Source organism: Somniosus microcephalus, chromosome 4 (assembly GCF_052327205.1).
Source record: "Somniosus microcephalus isolate GS21.2 chromosome 4, FLI_Smic_1.0, whole genome shotgun sequence".
In the NCBI taxonomy this organism is placed as follows: Eukaryota; Metazoa; Chordata; class Chondrichthyes; order Squaliformes; family Somniosidae; genus Somniosus; species Somniosus microcephalus.
The window spans coordinates 133,518,271-133,537,507 of record NC_140990.1 but is presented as its reverse complement, the minus strand read 5'-3'; the positions used below and the strand labels follow the sequence as shown (position 1 = coordinate 133,537,507).

Sequence of the window (19,237 nt, the reverse complement as noted above, 5' to 3'; positions counted from 1 at the left end):
GGGAGGAAGTTTTGCTGCTGCTATAGAAAGCTCTGGTTAGACCACATCTGGAGCACTGTGCACAGTTCTGGGCCCCGCACCTTAGAAAGAATATAGTAGCCTTGGAAGGAGTGTGGTACAGATTCACCAGCATGTTACCAGGACCCCAAGGGTTAAACTGTTGAGAGTTCACATCAATTAAGCTTGTATTCCAGGGATTGTAGAAAGTTGAGATTTTGAGGATTTTGGAAGCAATTGCTGGGGTAGATAGAGAGAAACATTTCCCGCTGGTGGGGATTCTAGGATGAGGGGCCAGAACCTTAAAATCCGAGCCAGGCCCTTCAGGAGAGAAGCTGGAAACAGTTCTCCACACACAGGATGGTAGGAGTGTGGAACTCTCCCACAATAAGCAGTCGATGCTCGCTCAGTGAATAACTTTGGGCCGGTTGTGGTTTCTCCCCATTGTCCCGGAGCTTGTTCCCCTGGATTGGATCTTCATTTGTTCCATTTGTTTTGAGTTTCACTGCTGGGGCCACCACTTAAAGCACTTTGTCTGATCTTCCCCCGGGAATGAGCAGATTCCTCCCTCACCCCCCACACATCACCATCTCTCCCCGGGGTGTGTCCACACTCTGGGCCTTGGGCCTTGCCCGGGGATTCTCAGTGTGAACAGCTGGGATGTGTTTGGAGACAGGGTGTCCCCGCTCTTCTCCTCTTTTCCCCCTTGGTTGTGTCCACACTCTGGGCCTTGGGCCTTGCCTGGGGATTCTCAGTATGAACAGCTGGGATGTGTTTGGAGACAGGGTGTCCCCGCTCTCCTCCTCTTTTCCCCCTTGGTTGTGTCCACACTCTGGGCCTTGGGCCTTGCCTGGGGATTCTCAGTATGAACAGGTGGGATGTGTTTGGAGACAGGGTGTCCCCGCTCTTCTCCTCTTTTCCCCCTTGGTTGTGTCCACACTCTGGGCCTTGGGCCTTGCCTGGGGATTCTCAGTATGAACAGCTGGGATGTGTTTGGAGACAGGGTGTCCCCGCTCTCCTCCTCTTTTCCCCCTTGGTTGTGTCCACACTCTGGGCCTTGGGCCTTGCCTGGGGATTCTCAGTATGAACAGGTGGGATGTGTTTGGAGACAGGGTGTCCCCGCTCTCCTCCTCCTTTACCCCTTGGTTGTGTTCCACACTCTGGGCCATGGGCCTTGCCCGGGGATTCTCAGTGTGAACAGGTGGGATGTGTTTGGAGACAGGATGTCCCCGCTCTCCTCCTCTTTCCCCCTTGGTTGTGTCCACACTCTGGGCCATGGGCCTTGCCCGGGGATTCTCAGTGTGAACAGGTGGGATGTGTTTGGAGACAGGGTGTCCCCGCTCTCCTCCTCTTTCCCCCTTGGTTGTGTCCACACTCTGGGCCTTGGGCCTTGCCCGGAGATTCTCAGTGTGAACAGGTGGGATGTGTTTGGAGACAGGGTGTCCCCGCTCTCCTCCTTTAAAGGGACAAGGAGACGACCAGCTGGGCTGAATGGCCCTGCTTTATGACATCACTGCAGTGCCTAGCAACCAACCTCCCTGAGCCCTGCTCATTATGGGCTGGCAGTGTTTGATGGGACAGTGTAGAGGGAGCTTTACTCTGTATCTAACCCGTGCTGTACCTGCCCTGGGAGTGTTTGATGGGACAGTGTAGAGGGAGCTTTACTCTGTATCTAACCAGTGCTGTACCTGCCCTGGGAGTGTTTGATGGGACAGTGTAGAGGGAGCTTTACTCTGTATCTAACTCGGGCTGTACCTGCCATTTTGTACTCTACACCCCTAATTATAAAATCTAAGATCCCATGTGCTTTTTAAACACTTTATCAGCTTGTCCCTCCCACTTTTAAAGGTTTGTGTATCTGAACCACTTGTTGGTTTTAGTGATATTAATAGAACATGGCTAAAATACATTAACATAAATTGCTGCTACAATGTGAAATATGGGACAGAGAAGTTTAGTCTGAGTTAGAAACTCAAACAGGAGCTTCACTGCAGACAGGTCACCATGGCAACACTGATAAGACATTCCATTCCACAGATTCCACTGGGGAAAACTCTAATCAGATCAGGGGAAAGAACCGGGTTTGTCTGTTATTAACCGCAATATACGGTTAAACCAGAGTGAGTAATAGAATAGATTAGATCATAATGTGTGATGTTTATACCTATAAAAGTGAAACTATAAGAAATAACATTATTAACAGTAAGCAGGGTAGTTTAGGGATAATGAGAAAATTACTGAAGATGCTGGGAACCAGGGAAAGTGTCCTTGTAAACCACAGATTACAGAAGTTTCAGCTGTCTTTCCCTCGCTAGTGTTATTCCTGAAATAATCCCTGCTGTCTGTCCTGATGAATCCATTTCACTGCCAAATGTTGCAATGTTTGCTCCACCCCACAGGGTTCCATCTGTTCAAAGCCACAACAGAAAGGTCCAGTTTTCTCCTGGAGTTTGAGAGAAATCAGCTTCAACAATGAGGCAGAGTTTCAGCCAAAGAGGGAGATCCGGGCTCAGCCCCGCCCACTGGGTGCCGCAAGTCCCGCCCCTCACACACTCCGATTGGTTGGAGGACCAGCTGGCCGCTCGGTCATCCAGGCCCGCCCCGCTCTTCCTATTGGTCCGGAGCTCCCGTCAATCACCCGGGCAGCGTGAGCTGAGCATGCGCGGGAGTGGCTCATTGTTGGGCAGTGGCGGAGACTGAGTGACCCGACAGGAGAAACAACAAGTGTTCTTGACACAACAGAGGGAGCAACTCAGAGCCGGTTAGCATCAGGGTGGGCGGTGGATGTGGAACTCGCTCCCTGGCCTCCTGTGTAGGGCTTTCTTGTTGCATCAGTTTCAGCTGGAGTGGAGAGGGGGGAGAAGCTGCTGGGTTTAACCCCCAGTACTTCTGAGCCCAGTGGGACCCAACAATTTCCAATGTGGGACTGTGAAGGGAGGTGGATTCTGTTGGATCCGTGGTTCAGTGGATATGCTATTATTAAATAATCACACGGATGCTGTACATGAACAATAAACAGGTCTTTACTGGAGGAGGGTAGTCTCTAGACTGGGGGTACAGAGGCATGCGCAAAGCTTATATACCGGTGTGGTCACTGCCGGTACTACAGTATACAGGAGCTGTAAAAGTAGTTCTGACTTAAAGGCACATACACTACAATTCCTCCCCTTTTAGATTAGTAGTACCCCTAATATTCAAATAACAATTAACATTTCAACATGTACATTAAACAACAAAAGTCCATTTATAGATTCAGTCTTTGGGGCGGCTTCCTGACCCTTTCGGGATAGCGCCTTTCCGGAGGTTCTTGTTCTTGGTGCAGAGACGATTCTGACCCCTTTTCATCGGGTAGTTCATCGGGTTCCACTGCTACTGGGTCTGAAGTAGATGCTACCGGTATGTCGGGTTCATCCCCAGGTACCCGAGACATGGGGTTGACACGTTCCTGTGACGCTAACATCTGATCGACGTGGCGTCTCACAATGTTCTCCCCGACATCCACTGTGTACATTAATGGCCACTGCCTTGTACATATCGTTCCGGGTTGCCATTTCTCTGATAGTCACGGGCCAAGACTGGTTGCCCTACATTGAAGCTCCTTGTCGGCTTCTCATTGATGTGCTGGAATTGTTTGTCCTCAACATTTCTTCGCACATTTGGTCTGAGCAAATCCAGACGCGGTCTCAACCTTTGGTTAAAGAACATCATGGCCGGGGTCTGGTTGGTAACTGCATGTGTCGCGTTTCGGTAGGCTAATAAGAAATTATCCATCTTATGCTGTAGTGGAATTTCATCGTCGCACATGGCCTTGATCGCATTGTTAAAGGTTTGTACGAACCTCTCAGCCAATCCATTTGTGGCTGGATGGTACGGGGCGGATGTGTAATGCCTTACCCCATTCCTTCTCATAAATTTTTGGAACTCGTCGGACACAAACTGTGGTCCATTATCAGAGCAAATCTGCTCTGGCAAACCGTTTCTGGCAAATATGGTCTGTAGGACTGCAATCGTTTTCTCTGTAGTGGTTGAAGACATTTTTAGCACCTCAGGCCACTTTGAATGAGCATCCACTGCTATTAAGAACATTGAGTCCATGAATGGACCAGCAAAATCAATATGCACCCGTTGCCATGGAGAGGAGGGCCACTCCCATGGGTGTAGAGGGGCATGTGGTGGTGCATTTTGGACCTTCTGGCATCCTAAGCAGCTCTTAGTTAGGTCTTCGATTTGTTGATCGATTCCTGGCCACCACACATAAGCCCTAGCAAGGCTTTTCATTTTCACTCCCCCCAGATGACCTTCATGTAGCTCATTTAGCACTCTCTCCCTTAACTTAGGTGGAATCACCACTCTGGATCCACACATCACTGTCCCCTGGCATACTGACAGCTGTTCTCTTCTGGATGAGAATGCTGGCAACAGTGAGTCGCCATGTGTTGGCCATCCCCTCACCGTCAATTCATATACCCTCGACAGCGTTGGATCATTGCGGGTCTCCTTCTCTATATCCGCATTTGTTACTGGCAATCGTTCAATTATTGACGAATAAAATATCTTGATAGGGTCCACTGCTGGTGCTTCCTCCACAGTAGGCAGTGGCAGGCGCGATAGCCCATCAGCATTCCCATGCTGTTTCGTGCCTTTATATTCTATTTCATATTGATTTGCCCCTAGAAACAGGGACCATCTTTGTAACCGCTGTGCAGTCATCACTGGAATGCCCTTCTTAGGATTAAAGATGGAGACAAGTGGTTGGTGGTCAGTCAGCAAGGTGAACTTCTGCCCATGCAGATAGTGGTTGAATTTTTTTACTCCCCATACTAGGCTGAGGGCCTCCCTGTCAATTTGGGCGTAGTTGCGCTCGGCTGAGGTTAGTGACCGAGACGCAAAGGCTACTGGCCTCTCCAACCCGTCTGGGAATTTGTGCGACAGCACTGCTCCAATACCATAGGGTGATGCATCACATGCCAAACGAATTGGTAGTGCTGGGTTGAAATGGGCCAACACCTCTTTTGATGTGATCAATTCTTTACACTTCTGGAAAGCTCATCTACGTTCGTCATCCCACTTCCATGGTACCCCTGTTTGCAGTAGGGTGTTCAGCGGGTGTAATACCGTAGACAAATTTGGTAAGAACTTGTGGTAGTAGTTTACCAGCCCGAGGAACGACCTCAGTTGTGAAACATTTTCCGGTGCTGGAGCCTTGACTACTGCCTCAATCTTGTCAGGGGACTTATGTAATCCCTCTTCATCGATGACGTGGCCACAATACGAGATCTGTTTCTGGAAAAACTCGCACTTGTGGCGATTAGCTCGTAGCCCATACTCCTTTAATCTGGTGAGCACCTTCTCCAAGTTGGCGAGGTGATCACCGTCATTTTCGCCCGTGACCAAGATGTCGTCCAAATAACACTGGGTCCCTGGAATCCCTTGCAGGACCTGATCCATCGCCCTTTGCCAGATAGCTGGAGCTGAGGCTACTCCAAACACCAGCCGGTTGTATTGATAAAGACCTTTATGAGTGTTGATCGTAAGGTAATGTTTCGAAGCTTCTTCTACCTCCATTTGCAAGTACGCCTGGGCTAGATCAATTTTGGTGAAGCATTTACCTCCAGACAGCGAGGCGAAAATATCCTCAATTCGTGGAAGCGGATATTGCACCATGTGAAGGACTGGGTTCACTGTCACCTTAAAATCCCCACAGATGCGGACCTTCTTTGGTTCCCCAGGCATATTACTCAACGACCTCTTCATTACAGGAACGATGGGTGTAGCCCACTCGCTCCAGTCCACTTTGGACAGTATTCCTGAACATCCCAACCCTTCCAGCTTTGCTTCAACAGCTGGTCTGGTCGCATAAGGCACTGGTCTGGCCTTCAGAAACTTTGGGCTTGCATTTTCCTCTATTTTAATCGTTGCTGTTATTCCTTTTAGTGTTCCTAGTCCCTCCTGGAACACTTCTTTTGCGTCAGTTAGCATTTTTGACAGTCATCCAGGTGTGACGTCGTCATCCTTTTTGGCCTCAACCTTTAGTGCCTGTATGGAATGCCAATCTAATTGTATCTTCTGGATCCATTCACGTCCTAGCAGTGGTGGCCCTCCATTTGGCAATCCATATATATCCATTTTAGGTATTTCCTGGCCTTTATATGTCACTTTCACCCTTATTTTTCCTTTGGGGTAGACTTTTTGCTCCGTATACGTCTTCAAGACAATCTCTGTAGCTTTCAAGGGTATGTGTGAAAATAGCCGCTTGTAGTCTCTTTGATTTATGACTGTTAGAGCTGACCCTGTGTCCAATTCCATTTTCACTTGGACTCCGTCTATCTTGAGTGTAACCCAGATAGTCTGGTGATCCTCCATTTCTGTTACCTTATGTAGTTTCAGACAACCCAGCTCCTTGCTTCCGGAGTCTGTGTCACTTTTCTGTTCGTCTGAACCACTGTCCATCACCTGGTGTACCTTTTTGTACTTCTCCTGTGGAGATTTCTTACTTTTGGTTTTCTTCCCAGACCTGCAGACTCTTGCTATGTGTCCTGCTTTCCCACACTGTCTGCACACTTGGTCCTTGAACCAACAATCTTTCTGGTCATGTGTTGTTCTGCCGCAGCGATAGCACTTCCCTGTTCCATAGGACATTTCATTGGTGCCATATTCTTGCGGTCTCCGTTGTATCTCTGCAGCGCCCCTTGCGGCTGCTTCGTGTGATACTGCCATACTGAAAGCTTTGTCCAGCGTAAGGTCCTTTTCTGATAGAAGCCGTTTCTGGGTTCCTTCACTTTGTAGCCCACACACAAACTTGTCCCTTAACGTATCTGCTAGTCCCGCTCCAAACTGGCAGTGTTTTGATAGCTTGCGCAGTTCTGTTAGGTACTCAGCATTGCTTTCGTCTTTGTGTTGGTTCCTTTTATGGAACTTAAATCGTTCTGCTATCAGCAGCGGTGTGGGGTTTAAGTGGTCCTGTAGGATTTCTACTATACTTTCAAAATTCTTGTTTACCGGCTTCTCTGGGGTTATTAGATTCCGCAGTAACCCATAAGTTTTTGCACCCATGGAATTTAACAGAACCAGTGCTTTATTAGCATCTGGCACTTCATTCGCCCTGCAGCACACCTCAATACGTTCCACATATGTCACCCAATCTTCGACTTCATTGTCGAACGTAGAGATACTGCCACTCTTCGGCATCCTTGGGTGTGAGTTAACTGTCACAAATGGCGCCTCCCGCACTTCCCCTTCTTCTCCGCTGGCACAAAATGGTGTCTCCCGCGCTTTCCTTCCTTCCCGCGCTCGCCCTTCTTCTCCGCTGCGGCTTCTAAAAATGGCGCCTCCCGCGCTCTTCATTCTTCTCCGCGGCTCAATGGCGTCTCCCCTTTCTTCACCCCGCGGACCCTGTTCAGCCCGTGAGCCCTGGCTGTTTCTTAACCCTCTCTCTCTCCGGTTTTTCTTTTTCTTGACGCCGCTCGGTGTTCAACCCCCGGCTGCACCCTGCGCTCTTCACCCTCTGTCTTACTCCGTCGACGCTGCTCGGCTTTCTCTTCGCCGTCGGTCGGCTCCAGCCGCCACTGCTCGGGAAGGGTCTGCACTGGACCTGTCGTCAGTCTCTTACTGCTCGTCGTGGCTGGGGAACCAAGCCCGGCTCTCCACAGCCTCCCCTGCGAAGTTCAATCTCTGCCTGACTGCTGGGCGGTTGCTCGTGTTCCTGGCCTCGACTATTTTTTTTATTTTTTATGTTGCAGGTAGATTCGAATCGACACTCGTCGCCACTGTTGGATCCGTGGTTCAGTGGATATGCTATTATTAAATAATCACACGGATGCTGTACATGAACAATAAACAGGTCTTTACTGGAGGAGGGTAGTCTCTAGACTGGGGGTAGAGAGGCATGCGCAAAGCTTATATACCGGTGTGGTCACTGCCGGTACTACAGTATACAGGAGCTGTAAAAGTAGTTCTGACTTAAAGGCACATACACTACAGATTCTAGGGGAGATTAAGTTGCTAAACAGACACTGTCCGTACAGTGTAAAAGATTATCATTTTAGGAACAAGTATTTCGGTAGAGGCTTTCAATCCATTTTTTATATACAGACTTTTTAATTCATTCGATGTGGGTGTCACTAGCAAGGCTAGCAGATATTGCCAGTCCCCAGTTGCCCGTTGAGAAGGTGATGCTGGGCCTCCTTCTTGAACCTCTGCAGTCCGTGTGGTGAAGGTACTCTCAGAATGCTGTTAGGTGAGGCGTTCCAGGACTTCCACCCAGCGACGATGTAGGAACGGTGGTATATGCCCAAGTCAGGATAGTGTGTGACTTGGAGGGGAACTGGGAGGTGATGGTGTTCCCATGCACCTGCTGCCCTTGTCCTTCTAGGTGGTGGAGGTCGCGTGTTTGGGAGGTGCTGTCAAAATTCTAGTCAAGTTGTAGATGTATAACGTCGCTCTCTTTCACCCTTCCCCTCCCACCTCGCTCTCTCTCCTCCCATAGAAGCCAGAGTCTTGTGTAGGCCCAGACCGGGTGGCGGGTTCCCTTCCCTGAAGGACATTAGTGAACCAGTTGGGTTTTTACGACAATCCGGCAGCTTTCATGGTCACTTTTTTCTAGTGCCGGCCCCACAAATTCCCAGATTCATTCAGCTCAGTTTCACAACTTGCCTTTGTGTTCTTGTGGGTTCTCTCTCACCCTCCCTTTTTCTTGTTTTAAATTCCTTTTTGCAGGGTAGTAGAAGGGGACGATTTGCAGACGGGAAGCTCAAACCAAACATCACTTCAAGATCTGACTGAGTCACTCGATTCATCAGGACCTTTGAACATGGAAGCAGAAAGCACCGTTCAGAGCAGGGAGAAACCGTACACGTGTTCTGTGTGTGGACGAGGCTTCAGCCGATCCTTTGGCCTGTCAAGACACAAGCGTAGTCTCACGGGAGAAACCGTGTAAATGTGGGAATTATTGGGAAACGATTCAGTTACCCATCCCTGCTGGAAACTCATCAGCGCAATCACACCGGAGGGAGGCCGTTCACCTGCTCCGAGTGTGGCAAGGGATTCAGTCAGTTTTCCAGCCTGCTGATACACCAGTGCATTCACACCAAGGAGAAGCTGTTCACCTGCTCAGTGTGTGGGAAGGGATGCACTTAGTTCTCTGCCCTGCTGAGACACAAACGGGTTCACAGTGACGAGAGAGAGTTTAAATGCTCCGAAGGTGAGAAGAGCTTTAAACACCCTCAAGCACTGACGGAGCATCAGCTGCTCTCACTGCAGGAAGAGGTTCGGGCGATCAAGTGACCTGCTGACACACCAGCAAGTTCACACCGGGGAGAGGCCGTTCACCTGCTTCGAGTGTGGGAAGGGATTCACTAATTCATCAAATCTGCTGAATCACTGGCGAGTTCACACTGACGAGAGACCTTTTAAATGCCTGGACTGCGGGAAGTGCTATAAAAGTGCTGGGGAACTGACGTGCCATCAACGTGTTCACACTGATGAGCGACCGTTCAGGTGCTCTCACTGCCGGACTGGGTTCAGGCGGTCATCTAACCTCACTGTACACCAGCGCACTCATCCCACCTACTGTCTCACCAAACTGTTCACACCAATAAGAGACCTTTTAAATGTACTGACTGTGAGAAGAGCTTTAAAACCAAAAAGGATCTGCTCACACACCACCGCACTCACACTGGGGAGAAGCTGTTCACCTGCTCTGTGTGTGGGAAGGGATTCACTGATTCATCCAGCCTGCTGAAACACCAGCGAGTTCACACCGGGGAGCGGCCGTTCACCTGCTCCGTGTGTGGGAAGGGATTCTGTCAGTCATCCATCCTGCTGACACACCAGCGAGTTTACGCTGGGGAGAGGTCGTTCACCTGATACGTCTGTGGGAAGGGATTCACTCAGTCATCCCACCTGCTGAGACACCAGCGAGTTCACAAGTGACTGCAGGGGTTGGATTCTGCTGTTATTGCTGCTGTTAATCACACCCAGGTCTGAACCATGTTCATTCTGACAGTTGAGGTTTGTTTCTGCTGATGTTAATAACCCCTGTAACTGGGCTGGAGTTTAATATTCTGGATGTCTGTGAAATAAATCAGCTTAGCTTTAAACACATTGTTGTGGATTTTTGTTGTTCCCACCTGAGTGTTTAGCATCACCTGGCTGGAGCTCAGAAAGGACAATCTGGGGGAGGATCGTACAGCAGGAACAGACCTATAGCCTGGACACAGTCCTTCAGGGCCACACTGAGAGGGGCAAATGGCACTTTGGTCTTTCTCGTCTCTCTTCACTGACAGCAATGTCCCCGTGCAGGTTAATCTTGAGGCCTGTAAGGAATGTGTCCCAGCCGCTCTCTCCCATGGGTCAGAGCTCCTGGGCATGGAACAGAAGGCTCCTTTACAACTGTGTTTAGAATCAGGAAGAACAACGGTGAATGCTGGAAACGTGCTGTCAAATCAGAGATTGGTGTCAAACTGCGATCTGTTCCTGACTGAAAGTGAAACAGCAGGGTTATGTTTCCAGTCTAAAAATGACTGGTAATTATTCCACGAAGATTTAATTATGTGTGTGTGATAGTCCTGAGTCTACCATTTTAAGGCAGGTGTTAGCTCATTTCAAATAAACCCATTTAAAATAAATTGGTTAAAGTCTGTATTAAAATAGCAGAGGGAGGAGTTCACAGGAGCCTGTTAACTGCTGGTACAATTATACAACAGACATTTGATCTCCAGATAAAGAAGGACCTGCAGCGTGTTTCCAGGAATTCCCTGTTTTATTGATGTGTGTATGTTAGACACCAGGATAACTCAAAATACATGACCCGGAACATCCACGGGTTGCGGTCCCGACAGTTGCTCTGGGATCACTCCCGCTGTGGAACTCCACCACTGACCCTGCTGAAGGTTGTAGGCTCAGGGAGTGGGGCCTCCAGGAGTGGACTGTGAGAAAGCTGGGTTTCAGTATCCTGACACATATATGGTGAGGAACCAGAGGAATCCTTACTAAGGAGCTGTCTGGGGGTTAACCTGTCAGTGTAGGTCTAGGGCTGAATGATGCCTGACTCCCCGAACTGTCTCACATTGAACCCAGTTCAGATCAAAATGGATTCAGTTTACAGGAGAATAGGGAGAAATATCACCCACAATGGAGGGAGACGAAAGCAGCCATTAGAGAAGCTGAGAGATCTTTGAAAAGCTGATGGTGCCCAGTTGTGGGAATAATAGCAAAAGCTTTTCCAGCTCTGTCAGGAGTCAGTAGACCGTTAAAGATGGTTTCACATCAGTCTACACTCCTGTGGGTGATGCTCAGATTCCAGCTGTGGGATGTGCTGTCGACAATAACATCATAAATATTAAAATAGAAGAGATATTCATACAATCATCGAATAGTACAGCACAGAAGGAGGCTATTCTGCCCATCAAGTCTGTGCCGGCACTTTCGAAGAGCAATCCAGTTAGTCCCACTCCCCCGGTCATTCCCCAAACCCCTGCAATGTTTTCTCCTTCAAGTATTTATCCAATTCCCTTTTGAAGGCTGCTATTGAATCTGTATCCACCTCCCTATCAGGCAGTGCACTCCAAATCCTGACCACTCGTTGTGTGAAAAGGTTTTTCCTCATGTCGCCTCTGGTTCTTTCCCAATCACCTTCAATCTGTGCCCTCTGGTTATTGACCCTTCAGTCACTGGAAACAGTTTCTCATTATTTACTCCATCTAAACCCTTCCTGATTTGAAACACCTCTCTCAAATCTCATCTTGGGCTTCTCTGCTCGAAGGAGAACAACCGCAGGGGAGTCAAACTCATTTTCCAAGGTGGGCCTGACCCGATATCCTGGCCCTTGGCGAGGGCCACATTCAGCAACAGTTATTAAACTAGAAACAGATGAAGATAATCTATATCAGTACTTACTTACATTTCAATTTTATTTCCTGCTACTGCTGCTCCCAAACCCTGGCAACTCTGAGCTTGAACCATTGCATCAACATTTGGAGCAAGTGACTGGGCTGAGGCCAGTCTGGGATTAAACAAGAGGACCACTTGTCCCCACAGAACTTTGTGCCACAACCACTGACCCTGGAAGTGAATTCCACAGCCTCACAACTCTCTGTGTAAAGAATCATAGAATCATAGAAATTTACAGCACAGGGGGCCATTTGGCCCATCTTGTCTGTGTCGACTGACAAAGAGCTATCCAGCCTAATCCCACTTTCCAGCTCTTGTAGGTTACAGCACTTCAAGTGCTTTTTAATTATGGTGAGGGTTTCTGCCTCTCTCACCCTTTCAGGCAGTGAGTTCCAGACCCCCACTACCCACTGGGTGAAAAAATGTCTCCTCAAATCTCCTATGAATTACTTTAAATCTATGCCCCCTGGTTGTTGACCCCTCTGCTAAAGGAAATAGGTCCTTCCTATCCACTCTATCTAGGCCTCTCATAATTTTATGCACCTCAATAAGGTGGGAATAGATGAGATGAGTGAGTGAATCTCTTTCCACACTCAGCTGGTGAATGGTCTCTCCCCGGTCTGACTATATCCATGAGTTTCCACCTCAGACGGGCAACTGAATCCATTTCCACTGTCCCCACGTTTACACTGTTGATTCGGTGGGCGCACGAGTCTCACAGGCAAGACGATTGGTTGAAGGAGGATCCACACACAGAGCACGTGTCCTGCCTCTCCCGGCGATTTGTGTTTTTCCTTCTATATCCAATTTAGATACTTCACGTGGGAAGGGGTTCACTCCGTTTTCCCAACTGTTGACACGCCAGAGTGTCCACATTGTGAACAGTTGCTTTAAATACTCTGTGAGAAAAGCTTTCAAAGTTCAAAGCAGCTGATGTACGATCAGTGCATTGATACTGGAGAGAGGCTGATTCAATATCCTGTGTGTGGGAAGAAATTCACCCCACCTGCTGAGACTCCAGTGAGTTCACTTGTGACTGCAGGGGTTTGGATTCTGTTATTAATCACATCCAGGATTGAACCATGGCAGAGTGCCCGTGTACTTGAGTTCCTGTGTGAATTATTGATCAATTTTCTCTCCCAATGGGATCACAGATACTCATTCTTCATCCACACATTGGGGCTATCATTGGCGGGGCTATTCCTCAGCATGCCCCGCGGGGGAGAATGTGCCCTAATCACACTCGAGGAGCCCAAGCGCATGCGCAGTGTCACTGTGATCAGAGCCAGGCGAGAGCAGCGAACGGACAGTTGATGGAGACGCGGTTTTTGTGCCGATTACGAATCAGCGGGGCGGAAGGAGGTAACGCACCCGGCGGATGGGCTTCATAAACACCTAGTGTAGGCTGAAAGTCCAGAATGAGAACCTACAGGTTCCGCGTTTGCAGCTCAGAGGCTTTTTCCGGGGAGAAGGCCTGGATTAACGGTGGCCATCTTTGTAAAGAAAAGCTGCAGATTTGTGTGTCGCAAACTAGCTTCATTAATCGGTAGCGCGCATGTGCGGCCATCTTTGTAAAGGCACCATTAGTGGGCGGGGCTTCAGGATCCCAGTGCGTGAACTGAACACAGCCAGAGTCAGCACCTTCAGGGGAGGAGAGGGAGGGGAACCAGTGAGTGTGGAACTGAACCCAGCTAGAGTCAGCACCTTCAGGGGAGGAGAGAGAGGGGAACCAGTGAGTGTAGAACTGAACCCAGCCAGAGTCAGCACCTTCAGGGGAGGAGAGGGAGGGGAACCAGTGAGTGTAGAACCGAACCCAGCCAGAGTCAGCACCTTCAGGGGAGGAGAGGGAGGGGAACCAGCGAGTGCAGAACTGAACCCAGCCAGATTTGGTGGAGAAAACTGGGAGCGGAGAAATTACTCTTGAGATGTGCGATGTGTTTGGATTTTAGCACAGGGAGGAGGGACAATGTGTGGGACGGGGATTTACAGCTTTGGAGGAACAAGAGAGGAAAGAATGTTCTTTAGAAACTAGAATTGTCTTCTGAATTTCTGTCCTGTACTTACAGTGATGGGTTTTGTAAACTCCTTTTACAGGGTATTAGACGGGGAGGATTTGCAGACGGGAAACTCAAACCAACCATCACGTCAAGATCTGACAGAGTCACTCAATTCATCAGGACCTGAATATCCTCAGCCTTTGAATGTGGAAGGAGAAATGTTTGTCCGTTCTGTCTGTCGGAAAAGTTTTCAGACCAAAGCACCGAGACACATACACCTGAGTGAGAGTGTTCCAGTGCACTAACTGTGGAAAGAGCTTTAACCAGTTACACAGCCTGAAAAAAGTCGCACCATTCACAGCGGGGAGAAACCATACACGTGTTCTGTGTGGACGAGGCTTCAACTAATCGCCAACCTGGAGAGACAGAAGGACACCCACACCATGGAGAAACCGTGGAAATGTGGGGACTGTGGCGAGGGATTCAATTACCCGTCTAAGCTAGAAATTCATCATCGCACTCACACTGGGGAGAGACCATTCATCTGCTCCAAGTGTGGGAAGGGATTCACTCAGTCATCCCACCTGCTGAGACACCAGCGAGTTCACACTGGGGAGAGGGCGTTCAACTGCTCCACGCGTGGGAAGGGATTCACTCAGTCATTCGACCTGCTGAGACACCAGCGAGTTCACACTGGGGAGAGGCCGTTCACCTGCTCCGTGTGTGGGAAGGGATTCACTCAGTCATTCGACCTGCTGACACACCAGCGAGTTCACACTGGGGAGAAACCGTTCACCTGCTCCGTGTGTGGGAAGGGATTCACTCAGTCATCCCACCTGCTGACACACCAGCGGGTTCACACTGGGGAGAGGCCGTTCACCTGCTCCGAGTGTGGGAAGGGATTCACTCAGTCCTCACACCTGCTGACACACCAGCGGGTTCACACTGGGGAGAGGCCATTCACCTGCTCTGAGTGTGGGAAGGGATTCACTCAGTCATCTACCCTACAGACTCACCAGCGAGTTCACAAGTAACCGCAGTGGTTAGATTCTGCTGTTATTGCTGCTGTTAATCACACATCTAGGACTGAATAGTTTTCATTCTGACAGTTTGGGTTTGTTTCTGCTGATGTTAATAACCCCTATAACATAAGAACATAAGAACATAAGAAATAGGAGCAGGAGTAGGCCAATCGGCCCCTCGAGCCTGCTCCACCATTCAATAAGATCATGGCTGATCTGATCCTAACCTCAAATCTTCTATGACTCTGCATCCACCCGAACCCATGTGATCTCCCGGGAGAGGCGAAAAACCAGATAAAGACCCAATGGCCAATTTGGGAGAAAAAAATCTGGGAAATTCCTCTTCGACCCATCTAGGCGATCGAAATTCTTCCAGGAGATCACTCTGTCCCTATATTTTCTACAGTACTTACCTTCTGTAAAGGCGATTTCCACCCCAGCCAGGAACAGGAATAAAACCATCTCCTGAAATCTAACACAGAATTAGAACACAGTAGGAGCAGAACCAGGCTACACGGCCCCTGGGCCCACTCCACTACCCACAGGGCCATGACCATTCCGAACCTAGACTCATGTCCAATTTCCTGCCCGCTGGAAACTATCTATTTCTGTTTTAAATTTATTTAATGATGTAGCTTCCACAGCTTTCTGGGGCAGCAAGTTCCACAAACCTACCACCCTCTGAGTGAAGAAGTTTCTCCTCATCTCAGTTTTGAAAGAGCAGCCCCTTATTTTAAGATTATGCCCCCTAGTTCTAGTTTCACCCATCATTGGGAACATCCTCACCACATCCACCCGATCAAGCCCCTTCACAATCTTATATGTTTCAATAAGATCGCCTCTCATTCTTCTGAACTCCAATGAGTAGAGTCCCTGGGCTGGAGTTTAATATTTTCATATTTCAAATAACACAGTGTGGCGATATTTGATATCTCCAAGATAAGAGGAGACTAATTGATGTCCTGTTACCGACTGCTCCATTTTTGGGCCTTTTCTCCTTTCTAACTTGAGATTATTTCAGTTCTCGTACCTTCGGTTACTCTCATGGACAAGTCCCAGCTCCCCATACCTTCCCGAGTGCCTCTCCTAGCCTTGGTATCCAGGGAAGGTCTCGGTAACATGCCCGGGATCACTAAACACAAAACCCAGTCTGTTAATCACTTTCAGCTACTGGACTTAGCGTGTGTCCCACAGCATCTCCCTCACCTTCGATGTGTGAATAGAGCATCACGCCTGCAAACCTGCTTTCAATTTAAATTTGAATCCACTCAGCAAGTGTATTTAAAATAATACGTACAAGTAAACAGATCACATCAAATAATTGTCAAAGGTTTAGAGTCAACAAGATGAACAAGTGAACACATCACAGCCCAATACCCCAGCTCTATATTCACAGGAGAAAGTCTGTTATCTAACTCCTCGAGTGGACAGAGTAGAGAAAGATCCCAACTCTAAGAATATCTAGAATCTGTTGTAAATATCTTTCAAATCCTGACTGGTCCAATCTGTCGGTTTCCTTTCAATTGAAGTGAATGGAAGATGAGAGGGGTGTTGGCATATGGACCTCGGTTAATTCAGCTTCTGAAAGGTGTTCATGTTTAGTTCATTCGATATCGGGGAAAATGTGGTTGGTATCATTAGAGAGAGAGAGATTTCACTGAGCAACAGCTGGTGTTTGCAACCAACTGGCCTTGGATATTTTCATCACAGAATGTTTCGATCAGAAATATGATGTTGGGATAAGAAAAGTCTGGAGACTAGTGGTTTGTGCTGCCCCAGGAAGGCCACAGTGTTTTTACTGCTTCTAACGTTGTTGATGTGTGTTGAAGAAAATGCAGACTTGTGTCTCTGGACTGTGCAGTAGCCGGAGACGACCATATTAGGCAATGTCAGCTCCAGTTTGAGAAGAGGTTGATGCGAATAGTATATTATAAAAAGGATATAGAGGCACTGGAGAGGGTGCAGAGAAGATTTACAAGGATGATACCAGAAATGAGGGTAAACCTGTCAGGAAAGGATGGACAGGCTGGGTCTCTTTTCTCTTGAAAAAAGAAGGCTGAGTGGTGACCTAATAGAGGTCTTTAAAATTATGAAAGGATTTGATAGAGTAGATACAGAGAGAATGTTTCCACTTGTGGGGAAGAGCAAAACTAGAGGCCATCAATATAAGATAGTCACCAAGAAATCAAATAGGGAATTCAGGAGAAACTTCTTTACCCAGAGAGTGGTGAGAATATGGAACTCGCTACCACAGGGAGTGGTTGAAGCGAATAGTATCGATACATTTAAGGGGAGGCTAGACAAGCCTATGAGGGAGAAGGGAATAGAGGGTTATGCTGATAGAGTTAGATGAGGAAAGACGGGAGGAGGCTCGAGTGGAGCATAAACGCCGGCATGGACTGGTTGGGCCGAATGGTGTGTTTCTGTGCCGTATATCCTGTGTAATCCTATATTCCAAGACCCATTGCTCGAAGGGGAGGATAAATGACTCACATCCAAACGCAATTGTTACTTTTGTCTTCTTTGTAAAATCACATAGTCTGGGCATAATTTGTTTGTGAAATTAAAATTATATAGACTAGAAGTAATTGAATCAGGAAATGTATTTTAAAATGATGTGCGTTTTGAAATTGTACTTGGAACATCTCCTCCTTAAAGATCAGCCATTGTTCCGTTACAGTTTTTCCTGTCAGTCTTTGGTTCCATTTTACCCTGGCTAGATCCTTTTGCATCCCACTGAAGTTAGCCCTATTCCAGTTTAGAAGTTCCACTCTAGATTGTTCCTTGCTCCTCTCCATTGCTAATCTAAATCTTATGATACGATGATCACTCGTACCCAAGTGTTCTCCCACAGACACTTGGTCGACCTGGCCCACCTCATTCCCCAGCACCAGATCCAGCAATGCCTCCTTCCTAGTTGGGCCAAGAACATACTGGTCAAGGAAATTCTCCTGAACACATTTCAGAAATTCCTCCCCCTCCTTTCCCTTTACCCAAGCATTATCCCAATCGATATTTGGGTAATTAAAGTCCCCCAATATCACCACTCTTTAGCTCTTGCATATCTCTGCGATTTCCCTGCAGATTTGCTCCTCTACCTCCCTCTCACTATTTGGAGGCCTATAGAATAACCCCAATAGTGTGATCATACTCTTTTTGCTCTTCAACTCTAACCAAATGGATTCTGTCCTTGTCCCCTGATGTGCCAAATAACCGCCTGAATCCATGAGGTTAAAACTTAAAACTAAAGGCTTTTATTAAGTAAGAATCATGGCATCAAGTTAACACAGGGCAACCATCATTCATCACCGACCCAGCCCTTATGAGTAAAACCCAGCTCTTATAAAGTAAGACTCACACCAATCAGGAGGATCCAGAGGGGCGGGGCTAGGGAGGAGCATTAGTGGTTACAGCTGTAAAACATTCCAGACATTAACAAGTAAAACAACAACAGACAATACAAATGCTAGAACACAGAGTTATTTCATCTCATCCCCTCAAGAACATCCTCCCTTTCCAACACTACAATGTCTTCCTTAATCAGCACTGCCACCCCACCTCCCTTTTTTCCTTCCCTATGTTTTCTGAACACCTTGTACCGTTGAGTATTAAGTGCTCAGTCCTCACCATTTTTAAGCCACGTTTCCATTATTGCCACAACATCATATTGCCGCATGGCTAATTGTGCTTGTAGCTCACCAACCTTATTCACCACTCTTTGTGCGTTTACGTACATGTATTCTAAACCCATTTTTGAATTTTTCATAGTCTTTCTTAGTCTGCTCCTATCTAATATGATACTGTGGCAAAACCACTAAGTGACTTACATAATTGTAAGTGTGTTTTTGCTGATCTTAATAATCCCTATACCTGGGCTGGAGATTAATATTCTGTATAAATATTGAATAAAGCAGCTTTGTTTCAAACACAGTGTATTGAATATTTGATTTCTCCATGATCAGAGGAGACTTATTGATGTTCTGTTACCGACTGTTCCATTTTTGGGCTTTTCTTACTCTTGATTATATCACTTCTCACCTAGTTCACCTTCTACCACATCTAACCCCAAGCTGGTTCCATTTGACTACATGGTTTGTGGGTGTCATAGACTGAACTACAGTGTCTCACTTTATACTCATCTGAAGTTCCTTTCAACCAACCCTTGAAAGAACTCTCTTGCTTCAGATTTGAAATCAGTTATTGTGTGCATGGTTTAACACTTCTTGGATGTGGTTAGTCCAACTCCTCCACAGGTCCTGCATGTGACAGCCTTTGGAATGTTCTGATCTTTGTCATTGTCTTTGCTGATTGTGATGGTGTCCTTGATTTAAT

At 47.7% G+C, this 19,237-nt stretch overlaps 1 pseudogene; it reads left to right on the top strand.

Moving 5' to 3' along the window:
- The first annotated feature begins 283 nt into the window (after window positions 1-283).
- Window positions 284-18,831, top strand: LOC147119796 (uncharacterized; annotated as a pseudogene).
- Window positions 18,832-19,237: the final 406 nt, after the last annotated feature.